Here is a 22,380-nt window from a genome sequence, read left to right on the forward strand (position 1 = left end):
AGTTGTTCCTGGAGTGATCAGTGTGTGATCAGAAGACTCTGGAAGACTTAGTTGCTGACTAAGTGGAAAACCATTGTAATCCGTGCGATTAGTGGATTAAATCCTCAGTTGAGGTAAATCATCTCTGCGGGGGTGGACTGGAGTAGTTTAGTTAACAACGAACCAGGATAAAAATAACTGTGCAATTTATTTTTATCTGTCAAGTTTTTAAAGCTACACTTATTCAAACCCCCCCTTTCTAAGTGTTTTTCTATCCTTCAAAAGCTACACGCTAGACATAAACCGTTAGAGTACTAAATTGTTCTCTAAGATATCATGTAATGTTATCATAAAAACTTAAGGCCAAATGCAGAACCAAATCTTATTATTACATGTTGTCCCCAGTTCTGATGTATAAGTGAGGCGCTTCTGTCATACCCCAAAATTTGCCCAAGGAAATCTACGGCTATTAATTCATCAGGGGTATTAAAATAAGAGTCGTGGGGTTTAACATCTCTATATATTGTTGAACTCATTCTCTTATAAACCGCTTTGAGTTAAAACAGGGGTGTAATCAACAGGTATCTGGGCCCAATCAGTTAGCCCAATTTATCCTTAGAAGGTTTGATTTCTTTTACAATAATTAATCAAATTTTATTTTATTGTTATAATTTTACTAAAACCGTTATTATTTATTAATAATAGGATTTAGTATTATTATTAAGCATTTGAAATAAATATTATTACGATTATTATTATTGTTAGGATTATGATAATTAGTTTTTATTCAGGTTAATATTATAATTGTATAAATTTTGGGTTATTAAGTTAATTTGGCATTAGGCCCATTGGAAAGAAAAAAACCTAATTTGTACATTATAAGAGAGGCCAATCTTTTCACCGGGGGGAGGATGAACCCTTATTTTATTTTTGAGTCTCGTCTGTAGATAACTACCGAGTCATATACTAACCTTTTTTTAATTTTACCAAAGTGGTTCTGACTATCAACATAAACAACCAAGCAATACTAAAACAATAGATGCAAAACTCTTTTGCAGGAAATAAAAGAGAAGATACTTTGTCTAACTGTCATTGATTTCATCTTGGTTCATGTATTATGTCGATGCTGTTTTCTTTATAGTTTGTCCAGGTTCGGAATTTGTTTCGACATTGATTAAGATCCGAAACCTTCAATGGAATCTACAATGGCACCAACAACGCAAGCTGCTGTGCAAAACATCCGCGCCGACGCAATGACAAGCCTAGCGGTTTTGAAACGGCGCCAATCTCATCGCTCATCGGACGGCATCTCGGAAACTCCGATCTCCGCCACCGCTGCAACCATGGCCACGAGTCCACAACTTAATCGCGGATCTATGATGTCACCACTTGAAACAGCAACGCCAACGTCACATGGAGGTGCTCTATGAGGCAACACATCGACCACCACCGCACGCTCTCGGAACAACCAGTATCAGGTTCTTCGTTCCTCTTTCTCTGTTAACTATTATCTTGCTTGTTGATAATGTTTTAATTGCACTGCTTCAATTTGCTGAAAGTGTACTTGGAAATATGAGAAGAAGAGAAGGCTTATCGGTGAGGGAAGAGAATAATTGTGTGCAATTTTTTTGTCAATTGTGTTGTTTGGTGGCTGATAGTTAAAATAAAAGGGAAAGTCAGGGATGGGAGGCGCTGATCCTCCAAGTTTCAAGTTATACTTTTTTTATTTTATTTTATTTAGCCCTTTGGGTTTTAGTAAATAATGTTTAGTTGGATTTTAATGTTTTATTTTTCATTTAATTAATAAGATCTTTAATATGAAGAATTCTATCTAGATAACAAAAACATATCAAATATAAATAATAATACAAAATAATTCTTTTTAGGTGAATTGAATTAATTAGTTTTTTAGTTAATAGGTTAATTAAGTTTATAAATTTAGAGTTTTATTAGGATAAAAATAATATTAAAATTTAATTTATTATTCGTTTCGACTAAATCTATTGGTCGCGATGGGTAATAATCAATTATTTAATTATTTAATCAATTGGAATATAATTCGAATAAACTTATTTTGCTAAATGGTTTTAACCATCTTATTGGTTATGATGATTAGCATACCTTATCAATTTGTTACTATTTGTAATCGTATTAATCGGTTATGAGAGATAACAGTATAAAAATACAAATTCATAAAAATAATAAAATACGTTAATTCATTATTAGTGATAATCGAATCAATCGATTTGAATTGGTAATGGTGCAAAACCCCAATCTTTTAACTATGGTGATCAAACCTATTGATCATTGCGGTTAATTGTGCCAAATCAGGGTTGTACGCCCAAAACACTTAAAACACACTAAACTACGATACTACAGGATTTTTATCCTGGGCAACTCAAAATCCATTCAAATTACAAGACAAAACAAACTGCGATAGGCTAAACTAAAAAAGCCTCTAAAAATACATCTCTAATCAAATTCTAAGGCGTACAATCCTGTGCCCCGAACTACGTTGACTCTGATTCTCCATAAGGAGATACGTAGGCACTTGGATAACCAAGGCGAGTCCCCTTCCCTAAAATCTCAATTTTTCCCCTATTCACTTCCTTAGCTATAAACCTCAATTTTAGCCATAAACCTTTGTCCTTAGATTCAAAGTCAATAGGAAAGGGTTGAGGGTGCCTAACACCTTCCCTCGACCTGAATATAGTATCTTACCCTGATCTCTTAACTGCGCGAGGTTTCCTATTCGCCTTGGTAGAATAGGTGGCGACTCTCTAATCTTTAAGTTTTAGGCAGGTTGCTACAGCTGGCGACTCTGCTGGGGAAACCCCATGTACTTAGCAGTGAATTACTATGCTCCTAAGGCTTGAGAGGGTTTAGGTTTAGGTTTGTGGCAAACAGTTTAGGTTTTTGGCGAAATTTTTAGGGTTTGGCAAATACGCCAAAAATTAGGGTTTATTTATTTTTGTAAATATCTATTTTTTATTTTTTGTTATTCATTTATTTGTGAATATATATTTTTAAATATTTACTGCTTTAATACATTGTCTAAACTATAAGCGGCTGGATTTCGAGGTTAGTTTTTAAATATTTAAATTTAAATTTATTTATTTATTTACCTATCTTAAGGTTCATTCATTTATAGCAATTTAATTAAATATTTATTTAAATGAATATTTTTATTTCTATTGCATCTTTTGGGATATATAAAATCGTTGTTAAACCTAAGTGTGGGAGTTAACTTTGAGACCAAAAGGGGACATGAATCGCCTTACGAGTCTCACTGATAACTCCACTCGGAGTGGGTTAGGTATTTGGAAAGGTCTGAAACGAAGCTTGACTTTGTGGAGGGCTGGACTGGATACTTAGCTGATCTCTCCGGGAACCTACCCCAAAAATTCGAACCTCATGGATAAAATGAGTTGTTCTAAAATCCGAAGAGACAAAAAGTCTCGGAGGCTACGAACGACCCCATGAGACCTTCTAGAACACTCCCAAAAAAAAAGGGTTGGCTCCCTAGAGCCGCAACGTCGAACCTATGAACCTAGGACTTTCGTGCTCATGTGCTTATTATATGTTTGCAATTTATTTGCTTTGGATATCTATGCGCTTTGTTTTTGCAGGTACACCTACGCACTCCCTAGCCTATAGGGATTTTCTTTCACACCCGTGTGTTTTCACAACGACGCGTCCTTCCCTGAAGGACAACTTCACTAGCATGTGTTCGATTGGCCTCTCGATGGCTATGAAATCTAGTGACTGTCCTGAACGGTCACTCCATGCTTATTCCCGTGCACCCTCTAACTTGTAGGGTTTGGATCTCCATTTACACATCACATCCCTAGCCTGTAGGGATTTCTCTTCGTCCATATCGTCCTTAGATAGGTTGTGTTCCGCATAGAGAACCTTCCCACGATGGACAAATTCATTGGTACACGTCAATTGGCTTCTCGATGGCCATGAGATTTAGTGTCTGGCTTGAACGGTCACTAGCCGCTATCTTCTGCATACTCTCGAATCCAAGGGATTTCCTTTAGCGTGTCATAACATTTATCCTGCAAAGATTCCAAGAGGGTCTAATGTCGCCTCTAAGGCCATCCCTAGGATCATATGTTACACGTCTGCATACACGGAGTTACAATACAAGGAGTCTCTCGCTTACGCGTGCATTGGCATTTTCATGCACTCATACATTCACATTTGCATTTCTATCTTCGCCTGCATCCATACCAACCATGCTAGCCGGTTTCTCGAAATTCCCAAAAAAATCAAAGGATCGTAGACTATGGAGCAAGGAGAATAAAAGATCTTAGTCTTGCTAAAGAAAAGAGGATGTCTTTCACCATGCTAGCCGCATGTCCATGCCTTGTCATAACAGGATTATGAATACATTGAAGGTTGTCATCGAGCAAGGATTAGTTCAACAAAGAGTTCCCTCATAGATACACTCAAGATGTATCTAGTTATAAAGGGGTTCATCTTAGAACATATCAAACTTTCAAGGACGCTCTACGATAACCTGGGGCAAGGGTCAGTCCAACTGGGGCAATACTCTAAGCAAAGATGCATGACTCCGATGGAGGGAATGCGACATATGTCAACCCCATACCAAAGGAAAAAGGGTTATAGGTGATACTGTCCTTGGGAAAAGCAAAAGAGGTTCAGTCAAAGGAAGCTCATGAAGTTCCGATACGACGAAAACCCGCCGCTGACGGTTTATTCTCTACAGGTTTGACATGTCCAAAGAAGAATTCGAGGTTACCCTTTTACTTCTACAATTCTAAAGAGCTAAGGAGTAAAACAAGATCAGTGGATCTACAAAGGAGATTATCCCTAGGATCAATGGGTGTTTACCGTGCTCACAATTTCAACTCTACAATCGCTAAGTGTCGCTCAGGATAAAAGCTGTACCTTCGGATTAGCAATTCTAATGGGATGACCATGCAGGTTTTGGAATCAATTCATTCATTTAATTCACTCACTACTATGACTTTCCAGTCACACACTCCTATTTTTAGGGTTATTAACAAACTTGGGGGAGAATGACGAATACAAATAACTTAATCCAGCTAAACGTATGCTTGCAAGGTAAGACCGAGCCGAGGATGTACAGGCATTGTTTCCATTCCCAAACAGTGGAGATATAAGGATGTTAATCCCTCGTCACCCCCTCGAGCCAGGAGTTGGAGTTTTGTTTCCACTTTTCAAAAAAAAAACCTTGATTTTAACCAGGGGCAGGGTAGATTTCAATTAATTCAATGGTGTATTTTGGTTGTCAAGAGAATCAGTCAATCCAAGCATAAGGTTCAAGCATATCTTCTTCCTCGCATTCATCTAAAAATGAGGAAGTAATGGAGATAACATTTACAACAATCTTCTTCCTCATTACATCATTCAAGATCGAGGAAGTATCAAAGACGAAGCTTACAAATCAAAGTCAACATGGCAGTCACAATATTCCAAATCCAAGGATCAAAAGGAGTATTAAAAGAAAAAGGAGAAAAACGCCCGCTAAGTCAAAATGGAAAATTCCATGAAAACAAAAAGAAGCGACTTAGGCAAAAATCAGGGCATCCCGATGGATCAAACTCAGAGGAGTTGGTTCATGCAAAAATAAGGGATAAAAACAAAGGCTAAATACAAAGCACAATCTTGTGACTACTAAATTCTCGAAGCTTCTCATCTATGCTTGGATCTTTACAATCCTTCTTCATCAGCGCTTGCATCGCTTCAAAGGTGCTATTCAACATCAAAAACTGATTCTTTTGCAAACAAAGCACATTCATTGAATTAGGCGACTTTTAGGATTTGGAGAACATCAAGGAGAAAGGGGTGGGTTAAATAAATTTTTGAGCCTTATATCCATTGTTTCTTAAAACATGAACCAGACCAAGTTACAACATTCAAAAGTCCTAATTGAGGCAAGGTTAACCACGAAAGCATATTAAGCAGGATTTGTTATACTGACTCCTATGTTTGTTAAAACTACTTCTAACTACTATGCTTTTTCAAGCATTCTTTTCAAAACCATCCAGTCATAATTCATAACGGACTTCGATTTCAAAACTTGCATACGCATCGCATTGGAGTTACTTCTCGAAGGGTACAACGTCATCTACGAGTATACACTTAGCATCGAGGAAGGCTCGAAATTGGTTTAATCAAAGGTGATCATTTCTAATAAAGACCCTGGAGTCGGGGGAACCACATCCAGAGGGTTCTCCTAAACAGGGGCAAAAATTTCAAGGAGCACAGGGGCATACAATCGAACATCCTATTAACTAGGGGCAGTTTTCCTAAGGTTCAATCGACTTGGGGCACATCTCAAAGCAATCTCAAACAGGGGCATGTCATACATGGGAAGAATTCAAAAGGATAGCACACTAAGGATAGTCCTCCATATCATGGAGATCAAGGGCATACCCTTCAACTCAGACGTCGAAGCATATGACAAGGTTATTTCTTGGGGCACTTCCCCCATGACTTGGAGATCATAGGCATCTTTTCCACTAAACATTGGGGCACTGGATATCAAATCCACAAGGCAAACAATTCAAAGGTTAAAGGTGTGGAGAACCTCCAAAGGCTAAAAGTGTGGAGAACCTCCAAAGGTTAAAGGTGTGGAGTATTTCTAAAAAAAAAAAAAAATCATCAAACTGGGGCAAGACGCACAACAAAAGGAAAAAAGCGTTCTCGCACTTTACGACCTCAAACAGATATTTCTCCTAACTACGATCTTCAAAACAGGTATTGGGAAATCGCGCAAGCATCCAACAAACTTACAACATTAGCAAGCTATACACGCTTTGGTTATTAACAACCTATCATTAGGGCATCATACAAATACATACAAGTCATGCATTACATACATTGGTTGATACATTACACCGTAACTCTTTATGTGGTCTTCTTTAAGACGAATCTCACGATCCTTTCTAGGAGTTTCCTCAAGCTGTCTTATGCAAGACAAATTATCACCATTTCCAAAAACCTTTTTAGGTAGTCCTCTTCAAGACATTCTTTTTCTAAGCACCTTTTCAGGTAGTCTTTTTTAGACATTTCTTTTTCCAAGTACCTTTTGAGGTAGTTTTCTTCAAGACATTTTTCTTCTAAGCACCTGTTTAGGTAGTCTTCTTCGAGACATTCTTGTCCTAAGTACCTTTTCAGGTAGTCCTCTTCAGGAAATTTTAAGTACCTTTTTAGGTAGTCTTCAAGACAATTTGTCTTCCTTTTAGGAACCTCTTCAAGTCGTCTTCTTTAAGACATTCTACGAGCCTCTTCAGGTGGTCTTCTTTAAGACATTCTACGAGCCTCTTCAGGTGGTCTACTTTAAGACATTCTACGAACCTTTTTAGGTAGTCTCTTTAGACATCTTTCAACCTCTTCAGGTGGTCTTCTTTAAGACAAATTTCTATCTACTCTAAGAATCTTTTCAGGTAGTCTTCTTTAAGACAAATGTTCACTTCCAAAAAAAAGACCTTTTTCAGGTAGTCTTACGGAATACATTACTTCGTTCCACTCATTACGTCAACCAAACATACACATATGCATAAGCATACATAAACATTACAAAGCCATCATAAGCATAGTCAGGGTGTAGGTGCAAGCATGGAGTAAACAAGTCCAATGGGTTTAAGGATATAAAATCTCGGGATTGCATCAATATACAAACATGCATACATACGCATGAGCATTAGCATATCACAAAGAGCCCAATTTTTATTGGCCATCCAAATCATTTTCAAGGTCAGTTCCCGTCTGACTGTTACTTGAAGATCCAGTTCCTGTCTGGTAGTCAGTTCCCGTCTGACTGTTACACCAAAATCCAGTTTCTGTCTGGCAATCAGTTCCCGTCTGACTGTTACATCAAAATCCAGTTCCCGTCTGGTAGTCAGTTCCCGTCTGGCTGTGACAACAGCCCAGTCTCCGACCCTCGAGTCGTGAGTCTAAAAACAGGTGAATCTTTTTCATGCAGGTAAGTTCGCTAGAACTATAGCAGGCGGTCACTCTTATGCAGGTACGCTTGTCAGAACTATGGCAGGTAATTCCTTTGGTGCAGGTGAATTGTCCGAACTAGGACAGATGATCCTATTGGTGCAGGTGAACTTGCTAGAACTATAGCAAGCAATCCTATTGGGGTCCACAAACTACGGTAGCTTACCAGCACTATGGTAAGTGAGAGGTTCACAAACTGCGAGTAGCTTACCAGCACTATGGTAAGTGAGAAGTTCACAAACTGCGAGTAGCTTACCAGCACTATGGTAAGTGAGAGGTTCACAAACTGCGAGTAGCTTACCAGCACTATGGTAAGTGAGAGGTTCACAAACTGCGAGTAGCTTACCAGCACTATGGTAAGTGAGAAGTTCACAAACTGCGAGTAGCTTACAAGCACTATGGTAAGTGAGAAGTTCACAAACTACGAAGACTTACTAGAACTATAGTAAGTGAGGGGTTCACAAACTACGAAGACTTACTAGAACTATAGTAAGTAGGGGTTCACAAACTGCGGAAGCTTGCTGACCATAGCAAGCCAATTACACAACCAACAGAAGGTCCTCGCTATTCCTTTTCAGGAACCTTTCCACGAAGTCTTCTTCAAGACGTATTCCATCCTTTCTAGGAGCTTTTCCAGGCACACAAGGTTTTTCAAATGATTCCTCAACTGGGTTTATCACGTTAGTCCCTCGGCAGTGATCTTCTCCGTCAACAACAATCAGAGGTGTTATTTTTCTTTTCAGAATTACTAACACACTTCGATTTACATAAACTAACAATCATGCATCATTACATACTTCATTCATACATATTGCATATACATACACCGCTCTCATTTATTTTGAGAAGCTCACTGCATCATGCATCGCATGCATCATAAACATTGCATAAAGTCAAAACTGCCTTTTCAGGCCACGCTACGATTAAAATGCGTAGCTTCTAAAAAAAGAGAGCAAAAAAAAAACATCTGCTCCAAAAAAGAAAGAATGGTATTCACCTTGGATGGCATCTTTAAAGCCCATCTCCCACAGAACTTCTTCCCGACAGAAGCAAATTTCAGGGCATTTTCAGTGTCCAATCATCTTCTACCTTTAGATCGCATTAGGCAGACGTGCCTATCCGACTCTTCAGGTTTAAGAAGATTGAACAGGGGCAGCTGTCATACCCCAAAATTTGCCCAAGGAAATCTACGGCTATTAATTCATCAGGGGTATTAAAATAAGAGTCGTGGGGTTTAACATCTCTATATATTGTTGAACTCATTCTCTTATAAACCGCTTTGAGTTAAAACAGGGGTGTAATCAACAGGTATCTGGGCCCAATCAGTTAGCCCAATTTATCCTTAGAAGGTTTGATTTCTTTTACAATAATTAATCAAATTTTATTTTATTGTTATAATTTTACTAAAACCGTTATTATTTATTAATAATAGGATTTAGTATTATTATTAAGCATTTGAAATAAATATTATTACGATTATTATTATTGTTAGGATTATGATAATTAGTTTTTATTCAGGTTAATATTATAATTGTATAAATTTTGGGTTATTAAGTTAATTTGGCATTAGGCCCATTGGAAAGAAAAAAACCTAATTTGTACATTATAAGAGAGGCCAATCTTTTCACCGGGGGGAGGATGAACCCTTATTTTATTTTTGAGTCTCGTCTGTAGATAACTACCGAGTCATATACTAACCTTTTTTTAATTTTACCAAAGTGGTTCTGACTATCAACATAAACAACCAAGCAATACTAAAACAATAGATGCAAAACTCTTTTGCAGGAAATAAAAGAGAAGATACTTTGTCTAACTGTCATTGATTTCATCTTGGTTCATGTATTATGTCGATGCTGTTTTCTTTATAGTTTGTCCAGGTTCGGAATTTGTTTCGACATTGATTAAGATCCGAAACCTTCAATGGAATCTACAATGGCACCAACAACGCAAGCTGCTGTGCAAAACATCCGCGCCGACGCAATGACAAGCCTAGCGGTTTTGAAACGGCGCCAATCTCATCGCTCATCGGACGGCATCTCGGAAACTCCGATCTCCGCCACCGCTGCAACCATGGCCACGAGTCCACAACTTAATCGCGGATCTATGATGTCACCACTTGAAACAGCAACGCCAACGTCACATGGAGGTGCTCTATGAGGCAACACATCGACCACCACCGCACGCTCTCGGAACAACCAGTATCAGGTTCTTCGTTCCTCTTTCTCTGTTAACTATTATCTTGCTTGTTGATAATGTTTTAATTGCACTGCTTCAATTTGCTGAAAGTGTACTTGGAAATATGAGAAGAAGAGAAGGCTTATCGGTGAGGGAAGAGAATAATTGTGTGCAATTTTTTTGTCAATTGTGTTGTTTGGTGGCTGATAGTTAAAATAAAAGGGAAAGTCAGGGATGGGAGGCGCTGATCCTCCATGTTTCAAGTTATACTTTTTTTATTTTATTTTATTTAGCCCTTTGGGTTTTAGTAAATAATGTTTAGTTGGATTTTAATGTTTTATTTTTCATTTAATTAATAAGATCTTTAATATGAAGAATTCTATCTAGATAACAAAAACATATCAAATATAAATAATAATACAAAATAATTCTTTTTAGGTGAATTGAATTAATTAGTTTTTTAGTTAATAGGTTAATTAAGTTTATAAATTTAGAGTTTTATTAGGATAAAAATAATATTAAAATTTAATTTATTATTCGTTTCGACTAAATCTATTGGTCGCGATGGGTAATAATCAATTATTTAATTATTTAATCAATTGGAATATAATTCGAATAAACTTATTTTGCTAAATGGTTTTAACCATCTTATTGGTTATGATGATTAGCATACCTTATCAATTTGTTACTATTTGTAATCGTATTAATCGGTTATGAGAGATAACAGTATAAAAATACAAATTCATAAAAATAATAAAATACGTTAATTCATTATTAGTGATAATCGAATCAATCGATTTGAATTGGTAATGGTGCAAAACCCCAATCTTTTAACTATGGTGATCAAACCTATTGATCATTGCGGTTAATTGTGCCAAATCAGGGTTGTACGCCCAAAACACTTAAAACACACTAAACTACGATACTACAGGATTTTTATCCTGGGCAACTCAAAATCCATTCAAATTACAAGACAAAACAAACTGCGATAGGCTAAACTAAAAAAGCCTCTAAAAATACATCTCTAATCAAATTCTAAGGCGTACAATCCTGTGCCCCGAACTACGTTGACTCTGATTCTCCATAAGGAGATACGTAGGCACTTGGATAACCAAGGCGAGTCCCCTTCCCTAAAATCTCAATTTTTCCCCTATTCACTTCCTTAGCTATAAACCTCAATTTTAGCCATAAACCTTTGTCCTTAGATTCAAAGTCAATAGGAAAGGGTTGAGGGTGCCTAACACCTTCCCTCGACCTGAATATAGTATCTTACCCTGATCTCTTAACTGCGCGAGGTTTCCTATTCGCCTTGGTAGAATAGGTGGCGACTCTCTAATCTTTAAGTTTTAGGCAGGTTGCTACAGCTTCAATCCAACACGGTCGGTTAGGTGACATGGCCCAACCGTGTTGGCCTCGGGCTTTGTGTATGGAAGGACTTACTTTTTGCATGATTCTTGATATTTTTTGCTTCAAATCAGACTGACACTTCCTTATTAACTGGAACAGTAAGAACACACCAAAATCACATAAAAACGGAATAAAACATGGAAAGAAAGAAAAATAATACTGTTAAAGACACCTAATAAACGGTATAAATGTCACTTATCAAACTCTGCAAAACTATAATCGTTGCTTGTCCTCAGGCAACATAGCTTGCTTAGGAAAATTTCAAGCCAAGTGGTTCATATTTGCAAAGACTTGTGAAAATAAAATTGTTGGTACTCATATGTGAATGTTTGTTCAAATTGGATAATACTTTGTTCTCCGTGTACTCACTTAAAACTAGAAGTATTACAAGAACACTAACTATAACATAAATACAAACCAAAGTTTCCTATTTCAAACACCTCTCTAACTATGGTTTGGAATTAAGTCTCTCTTTTCAATTTTCCTTCCTTTTTGTTCGGAACAATCAAATTAAGGCATTTAGAATAATGATGATCATCACATACATACAAAATCAGTCAATGATTTTTAATTAAGTATTTACAAAACCTAAGCAAACTAGTTATTTTTATTTTCAGATGATAGTACACACTAATGTGTGTGTGTTTATTATTGCCCTTTTTGGGTCGACGTTTGGGATTCCATCACCGTTGAGTTGAAAAATCAGGTGAAAGTTACCCAACTTAATATGTGTAGTTGCCTTTAACCGTCATTTTCATCTTTTTGGTGTTATTTTTCCTCAAATGATAAAATGGGATATGTAAATCAATAGTATGCTAGGCTCTCCAAGATAAACTACTTAGGAAGTACTTCTCAAATTCAGAGGCTATGGTACAAAATACACGTTAAATTCGCATCTTACTCGGGAATTTTAGGGTGTTATAGTAATACTAATTTAATCAAGTTTTTTGGGTCCCTAAACTCAACTTCTCATTCCTTCAATTCTATATAATTTCTCAGTTCTCATAACGGTCTTAGGGACCCAAACTCTCATATTTACTACTCTCTTTTTTCTTTCTTTATGGGGTGGCTCATACTTAGTGGCCGGTGATGGTTTTTGTTCAATGAAGGAATTTTCTTTATCACAATATATCTTCCTTCTATGAGGTGACTCATACTTCGGGACTGAGAGGATGGTTTTTGTTCTACCTCAAGTGTGGGAATTTTGGTCTTGATTTCATCACAATTTTCAATCTCATCAACTAAGTAACAAGTAACAAGAAACCTTTGTATAAAGATATTTCAAGATGCTTATCGTGAGAATTCAATTTTCTTATTTCCTACCTCAAGGACTAACCTTTCTTTTTTAACATCAATAATTGTGCCAGAAGTGTGCAAAAACTGCCTACCAACAATGATAGGTAATTGAAATTCTTCCTCAATGTCCATGATAATAAAAAACGGTAAAATTTAATTCAATCCTATAAAACAAATTGTTCTTGCACGATAAGTGTAAAATTTAAGCACGGCAAGCATCATAGAAAAATGAGTGTAAGATTAATCGATTTCCAAAGCAATAATTTGGTTCATCTTGTTGTTATATTATAGGTACGACGTGGTCTATTATTGGACCTGTTTATTTAAATAGATAATGTTTTTGTTTTAAAAATATTTATCTAAATAAAATGTAACATTATTAATCATTGCAGTTTATTATAGTTTATTATAGTTTATTTTAGTTTTGGAGAAACTTTGTTACAGTCACAATCGCCTAGGTATCCATGATTAATTAATTGTCCTTTATTTTTATAGAAACTCATAACATCATTATCTAGTGTTTATTTGGAAAACTCAAATATGATGTGCCAGATGTGGTTGTTCTTTCTATTTAAAAACCAATTATTTTGATTGGTATCTTTTGCGTGTGATGATCTTATAAGGAAACAACCATTTTGGGACCCAATAACTAGACCTTGTACACTCAACTTGTCCACACTAATCTTAGTAGCTAACTATGACACCATATAAACTAATGTTAATTAATAAATATTTTAAGTAGTAGATATTCTATTAATTCAAAGCTATATGTATTAAATATTCATTGGTTATCTCTTGGATGATGGGGGATTTCTATGAAAGAAACTATGTTAGGCTATTTGAGAGTGACATGGTGGACTTTGAGATGGGTTTTCCCCTATATTTATGAGTAGTATCAATTTATTATTATTATTATTATTATTATTATTATTATTATTATTATTGATGTGACTCTATATGTTGCTATACTCATATTTAGAAATGAAAATAGGTTGAGCCGAGTTAGACTTTGTCAAATTTGAGTCTGATCTACTAAAAAAATCAAAGCTTAAGTCATATTTGTAATCTATCATAGATTTATTTTTTAGTCTGACTCTTGCATTTTCAAAGGCTAATTGACCTTCCAACCTACTTAAAAGCCTATTCAATTTAAACATATATAAATAAATAATTTAATTAATATTTTATACACTAAAAATTTAAAAGATCAATAGTACTAAAGTTTGTTTGCATTGACTTATTAGACCTTACCTATTAGCATAAGTATTGTATGACTATTTGTTTAAGAAAACTTATGAAAATAATTTATTTCTTTTAGTTAAGATAGAAAATGTCGTTGTAACTTGGCTCTCTTCTTCCTCCAACCCTAGGGTTTGGCGGCTCCTCCCACCTTCATGGTGGCTTTTTCCCACCTTCATGGTTGTATCCTCCCCTCCTCTATGGAGAGCATCACTCCCTCTCATCGGCTAACTCCTTTCACCGACTTCCCCCTCTCACCACTCCGAATCACCGCCAAGCCCCTCTTCCTTCTGAAGCGACCGCCACCGGAGCCACCACCAACGGCTGTTTCCACATCCTCAAAGTTGTTAACCGCAAGTTCATCTCCAAAGCTCTTTCTCCTTACTTGGGCGTCTTCGGAGGCACTATCGGCGGCTCCCACAACTCCGATGGTTTTGACTGTTCGCCCAACTCCAAAGCCACCATGGTTTACCTACGGTCTACGATTTCCTCCTCTTTTCCATTTATCTAATTTTAGTTCTGTGGTTTCTTTCTTTTGTTGTGGTCTTTTGGGATCTTTGTGTGTGTTATGTTTTAGTTTAAGCTATCTGCAGTGGGCCTTCAAGGTGTTTGATGTTTTGCTCCAAAGAGGTTTGAATGATGATAATGGACTTTGGAGTAAAAATCTAAGGGTGATTTCTAACCAGCTTCTCTATTCCATCCAACAAAGGTTTTTTTCAGAGATGGTGGGTTTTTTCAAGATAGAGAACCGATATAATCGAACTGTGCGTGATACAGCTAAACATATGATCCGTAACTGGATAGATTCAAAGATTGTGGTTCTTAAACTCATTTATCTTTTATGGAAAACTGTTGCTTGGTTAGGATTAAGGAATTGGTTTGGTATTACTCTTTTGGATTGTAATCTTTCAAAGTTTACTATTGTCCAACTCTCAGTAGATCTAGCCATTAGTGTTGTTTTTAGATTGAGGAGGAGAAATACTCTCAATCAATGGCTTGTCATTATGCTTGTACTCCTTTTTATCTATTGAATGCAATTGTTTTACTGTCAAAAAAAAAAAAAAAAAGAAAACTTATGAAAATATCTTATGACAAAGTTCATAAGGTGTTTTAAGCCTATTTTAATAAGTCCTTCAAGATAAACGAGTTTTATTTTTGTATTTTAATTCATAGTACAAAATACAAGTATAATAATAAAAGTATTCATCTTTATTTATATAGGTTAGCTTCATAGGTTTAAAAGACTTTTTTCTAAGACTTAACTTTATTAGCTAAATAGACTTTTAAAAAAACTTAGGTTTTTTCTATTTAAAAAAACGTTTTGTCTGACCTAGGCCTATGTAGGTTAGGTTGTAGATCCTTGTTAGTTGATCTTGCCTATTCTCACATCTACTCATACTACTCTCTCTGTCTCATAAAAAATATCTCATTTGTAATTTTTTCTGTCTCAAAATAATTGTCTCTTTAGAATACCAATGTAACATTTATTAATATTTTTCATTACTATATTCTATTTATTAACTTTCACTTTATTCAACGACCCTATTAACTACAATTAATAAAGATATTTTAGTAAATGATATTAGTTTTATAATTAAAATTAATACATTTAAGTATTTTCTTAAAAGCTGCGCATTATTTAAATATTGTTTAAATATGACATTTTTATGATGAGACGGAGAGAGAAATAAAGAGTGAAAGATTATGTCATATAACTTAATAGGCATAGGTGTAAAAAAAAAAAAGACTTAATGGATATAGATGACCAAAGAGATGTTTATTAAGTAAAAAGTAGAAATTATAAAAGGAGACATTTAAGGATGCAAAAAGAGTCATTTTAGTCTAAAAAGTGTGTTACCTTAATCATTTTAGTCTAAAAAGTGTGTTACCTTAATCATTTCAAAGTATTCTTCTAGTGTGTCTGATTAATTCTATGGAATCTAATAATTATCTATGATGGTATGAATTTCCTAAATTGTCCTTTCACCACACCGCCTAGCATAATATGTGGAGGAATTTACATGCCACCCCCTAATTAGATTTGACCTCCTAAAAAGTATGAAATGACCTAAATGTTCAAAGATTTTTCATTATCACATTTTAGCAGATTTACGTGAGACACTGGATTTTTCAAATCTTTGGGCGCTACTGGAAATTTTGCATGCATAACGAAAATTTGGCGAAAACAAGTAAGTTTTACAGTAGATTTTGTAAAATTACCGGTATTTCCTACCGGAAATTGTGAAATATCCGGTATTTTGTACCGGAAATTGTGAAATTTCCGGTATCCTTATAAAGTTATAAAAATACTGGAAATTTTGAAATTTCCAGTACAAATTCCCATACCAGAAATTTTGAAAATTCCTGTATTTCTATTTTTTAAATGCTATTTTTCTTATATTTTTAATTTTTCAGTGAGGATTAGAGGCACAGATGGTACTGTTGCGGGACAGGTCATTGATAGAGCTGATGCTCTTGCTCTGACGGCTGCTGATGAGGCAGGTACCTCAGTGTTACGTGCTAGACGCGTTCCTCTGACCGGTTCTAACCGGAAACAACGGGCTGACAAGGCAGGAAAGGGGTCTCGCATACCTCGTCGTCGGGGTGGTAGAGCATCTGTAACACCCTGGATTTCCGCTTACCCCGCAGGGCTTCCGGCCTACCAAGCATGTCACCAGCTTAATCAATAATCCCCCCTAGGTCCGCTTATCGGCTGCCCAGGAAATATTGTTTTTGCCTCCCGCAGGAATCGAACCACGTACCTAGGGGTTAAGTACGTATTCATAGCAATTCCTGCTACCAATTGAGCTAGTAGCTCAAGTGGTAGCAGGAATTGCTATGAATACGTACTTAACCCCTAGGTACGTGGTTCGATTCCTGCGGGAGGCAAAAACAATATTTCCTGGGCAGCCGATAAGCGGACCTAGGGGGGATTATTGATTAAGCTGGTGACATGCTTGGTAGGCCGGAAGCCCTGCGGGGTAAGCGGAAATCCAGGGTGTTACATTAAAAAGGCGCCTTTTTAATGTAACACCCCGATATCCGCTGCACGCATCAACCGTGTCGGCCAACCGAGCATGTTACCGGCTTAATCAATAATCCCCCCTAGGTCCGCTTCTCGGCTGCCCAGGAAATATTGTTTTTGCCTCCCGCAGGAATCGAACCATGTACCTAGGGGTTAAGTACATATTCATAGCAATTCCTGCTACCACTTGAGCTTAGCTCAATTGGTAGCAGGAATTGCTATGAATACGTACTTAACCCCTAGGTACGTGGTTCGATTCCTGCGGGAGGCAAAAACAATATTTCCTGGGCAGCCGATAAGCGGACCTAGGGGGGATTATTGATTAAGCTGGTGACATGCTTGGTAGGCCGGAAGCCCTGCGGGGTAAGCGGAAATCCAGGGTGTTACATTAAAAAGGCGCCTTTTTAATGTAACACCCCGATATCCGCTGCACGCATCAACCGTGTCGGCCAACCGAGCATGTTACCCGGCTTAATCAATAATCCCCCCTAGGTCCGCTTCTCGGCTGCCCAGGAAATATTGTTTTTGCCTCCCGCAGGAATCGAACCATGTACCTAGGGGTTAAGTACATATTCATAGCAATTCCTGCTACCACTTGAGCTAGTAGCTCAATTGGTAGCAGGAATTGCTATGAATATGTACTTAACCCCTAGGTACATGGTTCGATTCCTGCGGGAGGCAAAAACAATATTTCCTGGGCAGCCGAGAAGCGGACCTAGGGGGATTATTGATTAAGCCGGTAACATGCTCGGTTGGCCGACACGGTTGATGCGTGCAGCGGATATCGGGGTGTTACAGCATCCACTACTGTAGACGAGCATGTGATTCAGGATGAGATTGATGAGGTTGAGATGGCGGTGCCTGTTGCTGAGGAGTCGATGGTTGTTGTTCGGCAGCCGGTGCCTGTTACTAAGGAGCTGGTGCCTAGAGTTGAGGAGTCGGTGACTGTGGTTGAGGAAGGGGTTGTTGAGGAGCGGGTGATGCATGATAAAGACACCACCACTGGTGCATCTACAAAGCCATCAGCACACACTGATGGAGCTTTTCCAAGAGGACCTTCTGACAGGTCCGTTTTAACAGGATATGTTGACCATGTCGCTTATAGGATATGGCAGGGCGAGGTATGTAACATTACTTAAGTGCTTATATTTTTAATTATACTAATGATTTTCCTAATGTTTTTAATTATATGTTTTTGTTATATGAGCATCCAGTGCTGAAGGTCGCTTCTCACAAGTCGAAGTTGAAGAACTTCCCTGAGAGACCGATGCCTGAGCAAGTGGCGAGGATAGTTCAGGACTTCCATTTGATGGATTTTGCTGGATGCTCCCTGACGATGATAGACGCCCCTCTATTATCAGCTTTCGTTGAGAGGTGGCACCTGGAGACATCATCCTTTCATCTTCCATTCGGGGAGATGACTGTGATTTTGGATGATGTGTATTCCCTATTTCACCTTCCGATTGCTAGTACATTTTTCATACTAGTTCACAGGGACCATGCGACGGCTGTGCACATGGTGACGAAGGCTTTTAAGATTGATGAGGTGTTTGTGCTTAAGGAGTTTGGTGAGACTCAGGACTTTCACCTCAGGATGTCTTGGTTAGGAAGGTTTATCAGGAGCTTGCTGATGCAGGGAGGTACCAGGCTGCCGCTTGGGCATAGAAGCTACATCTATTGGCATGTACTCTCTTTGCGGACAAGTCTGGAGTTTATATAGATGTCCGCTATCTTTCTCTATTCAGTGACCTTGACACCCCATGTTAGGATTGGGGAGTGGCGGCATTGACGGTGTTGTACCTGGCACTTGATGATGCATTTTGTCTTGACACCAGACAGCTTGCTCGTTATATGAGCTTATTATAGGTATATTCTTTACATGGTTTTTTGTGTTTTATTATAATTTAACTGGGCTTGATTATTTTTATTTATGCAGTGTTGGATCTACGAGCATTTCCCTCACATCTGTACGGAAGATTCAGCGTTGTGCGGATGCTAACCCATGTGCGAGGAGGTGGAAGGCCAAACAGGTCATTCCAAAAGGGGTGATTGAGTACAGACGGAGGCTGGATTCTATGACGCTGGATGATGTCATCTAGACACCGTATACAGGTCACCGCGCTCATCATCCTTTTGATGTATCTTCTTTATATTCAGGGTACACCAGTATGGTTATATACAGGGCATCCTACGGCCGGTCTTAGAGGCTCCAGCTGGTGGACGAACATCTTTTTTATTGCATCATCTTTTTGGCTAGTACATGTTTCGAGTGTAAAGAAAATAACATCAATAACAAACAAACATAGTTAACAAACATCAGATGACAAACAACAAGCATAAACAGTACTTCAAAACATGAAAACCTAGGCACTAATGAATGACTCTTGACGAATCAGACACTTCATTATGTCGTCCACGGATCTTTGAATTTGCGCATCCAATTCGATCGGACCTTTAGCTATCCTACGGCGAAATGATTTCCACATGGCCTTCACATCTTCATCATTCTTCAACTCGATTAAGTTGTATTTCACCCTTCCATTTGTATCAATCAAGTCCTCCCGGAACTCGATCTTTATCACCCTTCTGTTATCGAAATCAGGCAACAAATTATTCAACGTTTCCTTCAAGGTGGAAAAGGATTCGGGCCCATCTGGAATCTTGGTTTGAACAGCAGGGTTGCAGCCATTGAAATACACTTCTACATTAATCAAATACTGAGGAAGAGGCATTTTGTTGAAATGATGTGTTATCCAATAACCTTAACACCCCTATTTATACAAATGGTGGTGTATTCTAGACCACACAAATGTGTCGGTGCAATCTGAACCCTCCAAAAGTGTCGCAAAATCTCAACCGTTAAAAAAACCAAAAATTGAAACATACCAGAAATTTTAGTTATAATGAAATTTTCGGTACTCTCCGAAATTTATGGGATACCGGGAATTTTAAAATAAGTAAAATTTTTAGTATGATCTACCGGAAATTTTCTTATAACTGGAAATTCTGGTATGATGTACCAGAAATTTGACAGTGCATACCAGAAATTCTTTGTATCTCAACATTTTTAAACAAGGGTAAAATTGGATTAAAAAAATATGGGAGGTGCCAAGTCAAATTTTGGGGGTGGCATGTAGATTTCTCTAATATGTGACATTTATTTTTCAACATTCTCGAATCAAATCACAATTAAATATTACATACACTCATTCTCTCTCTTAATTAAATTTTCAAATCTCTCTCACATTTTTTCCGACACTTTCTGACTTTCATTTTAATCTCTCTCTCTCTCTCTCTCTCTCTCTCTCTCTATCTCTCTCTCTCTCTCTCTCTCTCTCTATATATATATATATATATATATATATATATATATATTTATTTATTTATTTATTTATTTATTTATTTATTTATTTATTTATTTATTTATTTATTTATTTATTTATTTATTTATCTACTATAAATATAATAAAATAAACTACAACCATAATCACTTAATAATCCTAACTAAACCAGCTTAGAGATCTTTTTTAATAACCCTAAATGTAATTATACATCCTTAATTATTACTTACCTATTAATTAAATCTGACAAAAAATCTTTTTTTCAAACCTTATTCTACTTCCAACTTATTTACTCGGTTCAAGAGAAAAAGGCATTGGAAAATGAAAAAAAAAAAAGGTTTTAAGGTACATTACAACAAGATAAATTTATTCTTTAAACTATGTTGATACAAATTTAACCATCAGCAACCTTGTTGTTCTCTACCATGTTGAAACTCTAATCAATAACCTTGACCAAATTCAAACAACCCTTAAGTCTTGATCTCGCCACTTGCATCCACTTGTTTTTATAAACCCTTTTCTGCCTAGGTAATTTAACAAGCCCACAAGTATGATTTTTTAAGCACCCTTGACTCCACCTATTTTTAAATGTCTCCCTTAAGGTTTTCCTTTTTGTATTTTGCAGTCCTTCAGCCACATTCAAAACATAATATCCAAGGTTAGCATAATCGTCCCTTTGAGATACTACAATAACCCTCCTTACCTTATAATGAGTCAAATGATAATCATAGATCTTTGTAACTGTTCACTCACTACTGCTAGCATCCATAGTAGGAAACTCCACTTCAAATTGAGTTTTCTCCATTATAGTTTTGACAGGTTTCTCCCTTGATTTTTACGATTCTCACTCTAAAGAAATTCTTCACCAACCAAGTAAGTTGTTTTAACCTCAGCTCTTCCCCAAAAACTCAATAATAACTCAGCGGTAACATGCATTTTTATCCTTTGATTTCTGCAAAATTCATTATACCCCTCTGAAACTTTCTCAAGGCATTTCATAACGCCTTAAACTCAAATCCCATAGTTCTTCCTTGTCATGAAAGCCTCCACTAGTTAACGATGAATGAATAACAACATTTGAACCTTCTAAAATATATAGACCACATATTTTAGACCCTTTAGCAATAATCAATTCATCACGCGGAATCTTCAACACTCCATGTTCAACTCTAGTACAATAGCCTAGATCATCAAACATACTTATAGATAACAAATTTTGCTTGAGTTTTGGAACATACCTCACATTTTGAATAAGAAGTTCACAATCATAAAACATTTTAAATCTGATCGTACCAATACCATGAACCTTGCATGCTTTACTATCACCAAAGTGAACTACTCCACCTTGCATCATCTTCAAAGTTTCATAGTATTCTATTCTTGGACACGTGTGATAAGAGCAACCTGAGTCAATGACCTAACTATCATCAGTTTCCAAACTCGATACTACAAGTGAATCAGCATCCAAATAACTTTCCTCACTCAAGGCAACTGCAGCTTTAACATAATCTTCAGTGACCTTTCTCTAAGGACAATCCCTTTTAAAGTGACTGATTTTTTGACAATTAAAACATTTTATCTTTGACTTGTCATACCTCTTTAATTCAGACATCCCTTTACGGTCACCTCCTCCTCTTTACACATTTAAACCTTCACCACTATCTTCAATCTTCAAATCTTTCGAATTTAAAAATTCTTTGGATTTCACCTCCGTCTGGACTTCATCCAAAGTAATAGTACCTTTCTTACCATAAAGAAGGGCATCCTTAAAGTCCTCAAAGGATCTGAGTAATGAACTCAGCAAGAGTAAAGTCTTTTCCCCATTTTCACTTCAATATTCTCAAGATCATCAATAATCTTGTAAAATTATGTAACTTGCTCAACTATGGATTTGTTCTCCACCATTCATAATGAATA

General features: G+C 36.8%; 1 long non-coding RNA gene across 1 annotated transcript; it reads left to right on the forward strand.

The window, feature by feature from the left end:
- The first annotated feature begins 17,934 nt into the window (after window positions 1–17,934).
- On the forward strand, window positions 17,935–20,383 carry LOC131613774 (uncharacterized). Its single transcript, XR_009287620.1, has 3 exons — window positions 17,935–18,243; window positions 18,337–18,988; window positions 19,059–20,383. It is a non-coding gene; the product is annotated as an uncharacterized LOC131613774 (long non-coding RNA).
- The last annotated feature ends 1,997 nt before the right edge of the window (window positions 20,384–22,380 follow it).

Source organism: Vicia villosa, linkage group LG1 (assembly GCF_029867415.1).
Source record: "Vicia villosa cultivar HV-30 ecotype Madison, WI linkage group LG1, Vvil1.0, whole genome shotgun sequence".
NCBI lineage: Eukaryota > Viridiplantae > Streptophyta > Magnoliopsida > Fabales > Fabaceae > Vicia > Vicia villosa.